The sequence below is a fragment of the Pleurodeles waltl genome, chromosome 3_1 (assembly GCF_031143425.1).
Source record: "Pleurodeles waltl isolate 20211129_DDA chromosome 3_1, aPleWal1.hap1.20221129, whole genome shotgun sequence".
Lineage (NCBI taxonomy): Eukaryota > Metazoa > Chordata > Amphibia > Caudata > Salamandridae > Pleurodeles > Pleurodeles waltl.
Genome location: NC_090440.1, coordinates 828,818,039 through 828,824,038, shown reverse-complemented (window position 1 = coordinate 828,824,038; position 6,000 = coordinate 828,818,039). Strand labels below are relative to the sequence as shown.

At 43.9% G+C, this 6,000-nt stretch overlaps 1 protein-coding gene across 1 annotated transcript in view; it reads left to right on the top strand.

Annotated features, from left to right (window-relative positions):
- Positions 1-2,516: 2,516 nt before the first annotated feature.
- PIK3C2A (phosphatidylinositol-4-phosphate 3-kinase catalytic subunit type 2 alpha) overlaps positions 2,517-6,000 on the top strand; it is an 852,450-nt gene continuing 848,966 nt past the window's right edge. The window contains 1 exon segment of the mRNA XM_069223730.1: positions 2,517-2,646. The gene's annotated coding sequence lies outside the window, so the exon portion shown is untranslated.

Here is a 6,000-nt window from a genome sequence, read left to right as displayed (position 1 = left end):
CAGTGCTGCCTTGTTTATAATATGTGGGGGGGCTACCCTGGGGACCACCACCCAGGGGCATTAGTAAAAGTATATGCGGGCCCCCCGCGCACCAGGGGCGAACACCCCCCAGGGCAAAGTGTAAAAAAAAATAAAGGAGTCCCATTGGGACCCCCTGCCCTGGGGACCACCACCTCCCGGGGCTATGTCCTGTTGGAGTGGGGCTGCACGGTCCCCCTCATGGAGCCTCTGATGGCCCTGAAGACAGCCACCCCCCAGGGCCGGCTCTTGCTATGTCCCAGAGGTGCCAACTCCCGGGACATAGCTGTTTGCTGTGGCTTGGCTGCAGTGCAGCAGCCAAGCAACAGTAAACACTTTGGGTTTTGACAGCGGGACCTTTAAAGCAGGTCTCACTTTCAAAATCCAAAGCGTGCAGGGGACTGAGTTGAAATGCTTCAGCAAGCACGGAAGCTCTGTGATCGCTGAAGAAGTGGCACTGCGGGGGAAGCCTTAAGGATTTCCCCGCAGTGCCAGGGAGCCTGTTAACAGCGTTTTATTTTTAAACAAAATGTATATATATATATATATTTATAATTAAAAATATATGTAGGGACATTGGGGGAGCCCTTAAGGCTTCCCCTGCGGTGCCAGATAGCTGGTAAAGGGCTTTTGATTTTGATTTTTTTGTAATTTTAAATACATATTATGAAAACCCACGTAAGGCTAGAAAAAAAAAAACCTCCCCATAGCTCAGTGTGAAGGTCACAGACCTTCACAGTGAGCTATGGGGGTTTGAGTCCAGTTGGGCTCATTTTCACTTTATTTTGTATTTATTTTTTTAATGAATTTTTTTTTTTTTGTTTAACAAATATTTTTTTTTATTTTGAATTGGAGACAAATAATTCAGTCTAAGTATATCAGACATCATTGCCTGATAAACTCTATTTTTCTCTCACTTTCTCTCTCTCTGTCTCTCAGTCAATTCTCTCACTCACACACCCACTCAGACACTTAAGCACCCACTCACAGACCCACTCAGACACTCACGCACCCACTCACAGACCCACTCAGACCCTCATACACTCACTCACAGTGACAGTCAGACCCTCATTCACCCACTCAGGCCCACTTAGACAGTTATGCACACTCTCACACCCACTTAGACGTCACACGCCCTTTCACATCCTCATACACCCACTCACAGACCCATGCACATACTGACACACCCACTAAACCACTGATGTACGCACTCTCACACCCAGACACTCTGACAGACACTTTTAACCCCAGATACAGCCTCTAATTCCTATTTTCACACCCACATAAGCCACAGCTAACTTCCGCTGTGCATGTGCAAAGGGCCGTGCACAACTTCAGGTTGGGTAGTTGGGGGGTTGGCCGCAGGAACTGGCTGCAGGCTGGCCCTTGTGCGCAACCCCTACTGCGCAAGGGAGAAGGCAATGCACAGTGCAAGGTTGGATGCTTATAGTGGGTTGGCCTCAGGCCGAGCATGGCAGCGGTTGGATTCACGTATAGCAATTCAAATTAGTATACGTTAAAAAAACATAGACATTCACAGAAAAAAAACAAAGGTTACAGAGATGTTATAGTTAGGTTCAGAATTTACTCTTACAAAACCATAGAAATTCAGAAGTCAGGGTTCTTTTAAGTAACTAAAACTCATGCCCTAAGGTAACAACAACTTGCACCTTTGCCATGCACAGCTAATTACTCTACATATTATATCATTGGTTATATATTTTATGCCATCTTTCATGCAACATTTACAATAAACTTATTGATGAGACAACTGTGCATAGCGAGGGCGCAAGCTACAGCTACCTTAGGGCGTTAGTTTTAGTTACTTGAAAGACCTCTACCTTGAACTGGTGATTTTCTATAGTTTTGTTCAAGTAAATTCAGAACCTCACTATAACGCCCCTGTAACCTTTATATAGATATATATACACACATAAACATATGCTATTACTGAAAGGACATTTTAATTGCATATTTCCATGACCAATAGTACAGTATACACACATTCATTTAAACATACTGCTTGAAACATTATTGATAGACTCTCCACGCATTGCATAATATCGCGTTCGAGGAGACACAGACAGACGGGTGAGGCATAAACATAAAGGCAACAGCCGTATGTCTGTGCCTCCCTCTGACGTCGGTGTGGCTCAGACAGACGGGAAGACACAGACAGTTAAAACAAGGGACGGGGTATTCAACAAATATTATACTGCGCATGCGTGCAATAATAAGCATGCGCCCAAAACATCGGGTACTGATAGCTACGGAGGGGTGAAACATACGAACACCGACTGAAAATTCTGATTGGTCACCGACAGTTAGTCCCACCTTTCAAAACAATCCTAGGCGCTTCTGTGACGCGATTTGCATCTGAGAAGCACCCGGACTCTACTGCATCACTTCCTATGGTCCCTCCCACTAGTGCTCCTGATCACCGCTGCTTCCAGCCCGACCTAGCCCCCCTCCCCGTGCCTGTAGTTGCCGCTGGGTGCCTCTTCAGTTCGTGGAGCCCAGGCCCGATGCGGTGCTTTTCCTCAGTGGTCCCTCTTTTGTAAGGCCCACTTTTGCTTGTATCCGCCGCTTGTGCGGGGATTGTAACCCCTGTCTGGTATCATTATCCAGGTATAGTTCCATTATTTGCTGTAGCTGCTGTCTTGTTTGAAACTGATATTTTAGTGTTGTTTGCTGTTGCAGTGTTATATTTATGTCAGTTTAATTATTTGAAAACGGAACAAACAAATAATATGGCTTGTTTCTGGTGGGTCTCCTGTATAGGCTTTTATAGTTACTTGTCTCTGGGCATCTGGTTTCCAATATTGGGCTTGTATTCAACTAATTGGCTGAATAGATAGAAGGTGTAGTTTTGTTTAACTTCAGTTGAACTGAATGTATAGCAACATTTTCGAAAAGATAAGAAGGAAAGCTGGAAGCAAAAAATGAAGAGAACTTAATTTATCATTAACTTGTTTGGAAACGAATGAACTTTGAAGCGGGAGAAAGTTAAGGAAAATCAGTTTCAGTTATGACATTTTGGAGCCTACCACCTAAATCGGCAGTGTTGGCATGCATGGTAAATTATCCGAAAACTAACTATTGTAAAAGGAGGCCTCAGAGCTGTAAAATACACGTTCTGGTAATATTAGTCAGACCCTTTGGTAACCCCACAAACAAGGGAACCTACACGTAACATAACCGAGCCCCCCGTTTCTATCTAGGAGTGTATATTTTACAGTTGTTAACAGGAAAAACATTGTTTTCGTCAAAAGGAAGAGATATGATTTAACCCTCGCCAATGCTAATGTGGGTACCAAATTTGTCTTAATTCTTTCAATCATATGTCAGCCTTCGGCTGCTGGAAATTAATTACAAGCAAATATTGACATCAGAGATAAAGGACCAGTGGACATTTCATATTGTTGTACAATAGGGTCAGGAACGGAACTAAACCTAAACTTCGGGGGGGGGGAGGGTAACAAAAGTGGGGGTGGGAGACATCTTCAGAGGTGCATTAAAATTGTCTGTGGGGATCCCCTCACTCCTCTGGTACAAAATCATAATGCATGGTGTTATTATTCGCAAAGATATATATTTGATAATGCATTTTTAAGTTCACTGGCAAGTATTGTTGGTCTCGGCATAAGAAGACTTAATAATATTTATAGTGGGTTTAGGGTATTTCCTCAATTAATTTTAGCAGGATTCATATTGTTGTGTGCCATATTTAGTCATTAGCCCTGGTAAGTTGCAGAATTTTGTATCATACTCCACAGAGCCATCAGAGGATGTATTTCATCGACGGAATACTTAAGGTCCGTTTGTCTCTAAATAAGGACCAAAGGTTTGGCGGGAAGGGTACTCTGTCATGTTTGTGTCATACTTCCCTGCTGGCAAACTTTAAATCTAGCCCTTAATACAGTGGTTCCCACACGGTGCACCGTTGCACCCCTGCGCGCTGTCGGAACTAGCCAGGGGCGCCGTGCACAGAGTTCTGGAACCACTGTATCATAGCAAGTCTCCGAAGAGGAAACATTTTCCACTGACACTGGTCAAGATACGCAATGCTGACATTGTTCCCAGGATGCATTTAACAATATAAAATGTTCACCTCTTTTAAATATTTAATCCATTCTTAGCAACTCAGCCTTGTTTTAAAAAATAATTTTATGGACACATACTCTAGCATTTGAGGGTCAATGGGAAATCTGACGGAATACCACATTCAAGGATATTCGTTCAGGAACTCAGGAGCTATAAACTGCAAACCCGAGGGCCACTGTCGACCTTTCCATCTGTTGTGGTTTGTTTTCTCTTGTCATGTGGAACTCTTTCTTTATTTTGTACTTTAAAAAGCAAATAAGAATGTATACGGAAATGGACACTTCAATCCTTCTATGAAAAAAACCCAACAGGAAAACGGCATTGTTTTCCTGTGTCTTTTTTTAATAGCATCTGGATGTTAAAAAGATGACTGACTAATCCCTTTTGGTTCAATGATTTTTTAAAATTTAGTGCAGGCAATTAAACACACACACACCTACAACCAGTGGCCGGTGAGGAAATGATTCATACCAACTACCTAGCACCCCATTCCCCTACGCCCCCCCCTCCCGTCACATCTCGCCTTTAAAAGATTTAATATCGGGTATGCTATGCATAGTGTCTTAAACTCCCCAATACACTGTCCCCATCATGATCCCTAAGTGTCTCAGCTAGTACTACTGTGACTAGTCAAAACACTTCTATCTGTTACCCTTAATACTGTAGTAGCTTGGCAGCTTTCATTCCGAACACAGGCCAACAATCCTGTTACTCTGGCAACTGTGAAAGACTGCAATGTCACTTCCTCTGTGGAAACTCTGCCAGGGTTCTTGTGTTGTCACTACTGCTCCGCATGGGGCTACTGTGCATGACTTGAACTGAACAGGAGGCTGTGAGGCAGGATGGCTGAGAAGGCGAGCCCGGATTATGGCCACTTCCTCAGAGTGCCAGAGCGGTGCCTTCGGCTGCCACGAGAAAAACCTGGGTGTTTGCTCACTATCAAGTTTGTCACCCTGTAGCAGGAAGCCAAGTACAGCATGCTAGATCTTAAAGCGGTCATTTCGACTTCCGTACACACTAGAGAGGCACTCTGTATGTGCAGGGGTCTAAGAGCGTTGCAGTCCTAGGAGCCAAATAGTTTTTTCAACTGTGGCATGGCTAGGAGAGGGTGGCAAAGAATGAGACACCTGAAAATTGTTGAGGCCCCGAGTAGGGCGAAGACATGTTTTTGTGGGATACCCATGGGATCCAGGTTCACCAAAATATAGGCAGTTCCATGGAGGCGAGATGCTGAGCTTGTCCTGGAGCATGTCCTTACTCAAATGTCGATGGAAAGGACCGGGAATTAAAGAAATCACCAAAGCTTAAGAAAAATAAATGAGCAGCTTATCTATCAGTTTTGTGTAGTGCCTACCAATCAGGACAGAGGCATGAATAAACAGACAGGAGGCCAGGACACACAGACACTAGGCAGGAACACAGACAGTAGGCACGGACAGACAGACAGAGGGTAAGAACACATGAACAGCTTTACTCCCATTGTTTTCAGAGAGAGAATGGAAGTACCCCTGAGGTCGAACTTACATCCCCCACATACCAAACAAAAGTAACATAATGGAGAGCCGCGGCCAACGGCCAAAAGGTCAAGGGAGTCATGGGCCAAAAAAGTTTGGGAATCACTGCCTCAATACGTTAATCAACTTTCTTACAGTCAAGAGGAAGAATACCTCTTGTCCAGAGTTTGTAACACACAGAATGTTGAATCTGTATTTCCATCGTTCTAAATAGTACCCCTGAGTTTTAGCTTCCACCAAATATTATTTTTCTTTGCTATGCTTAATCACTTCCAAAGCCTGAAATTGAGACCATTTGGAAAGATGTTGGCTGCACAGGCACTCCGGAAACGCAGAAACTAAGCATGAAGTCTGATTATCCAAG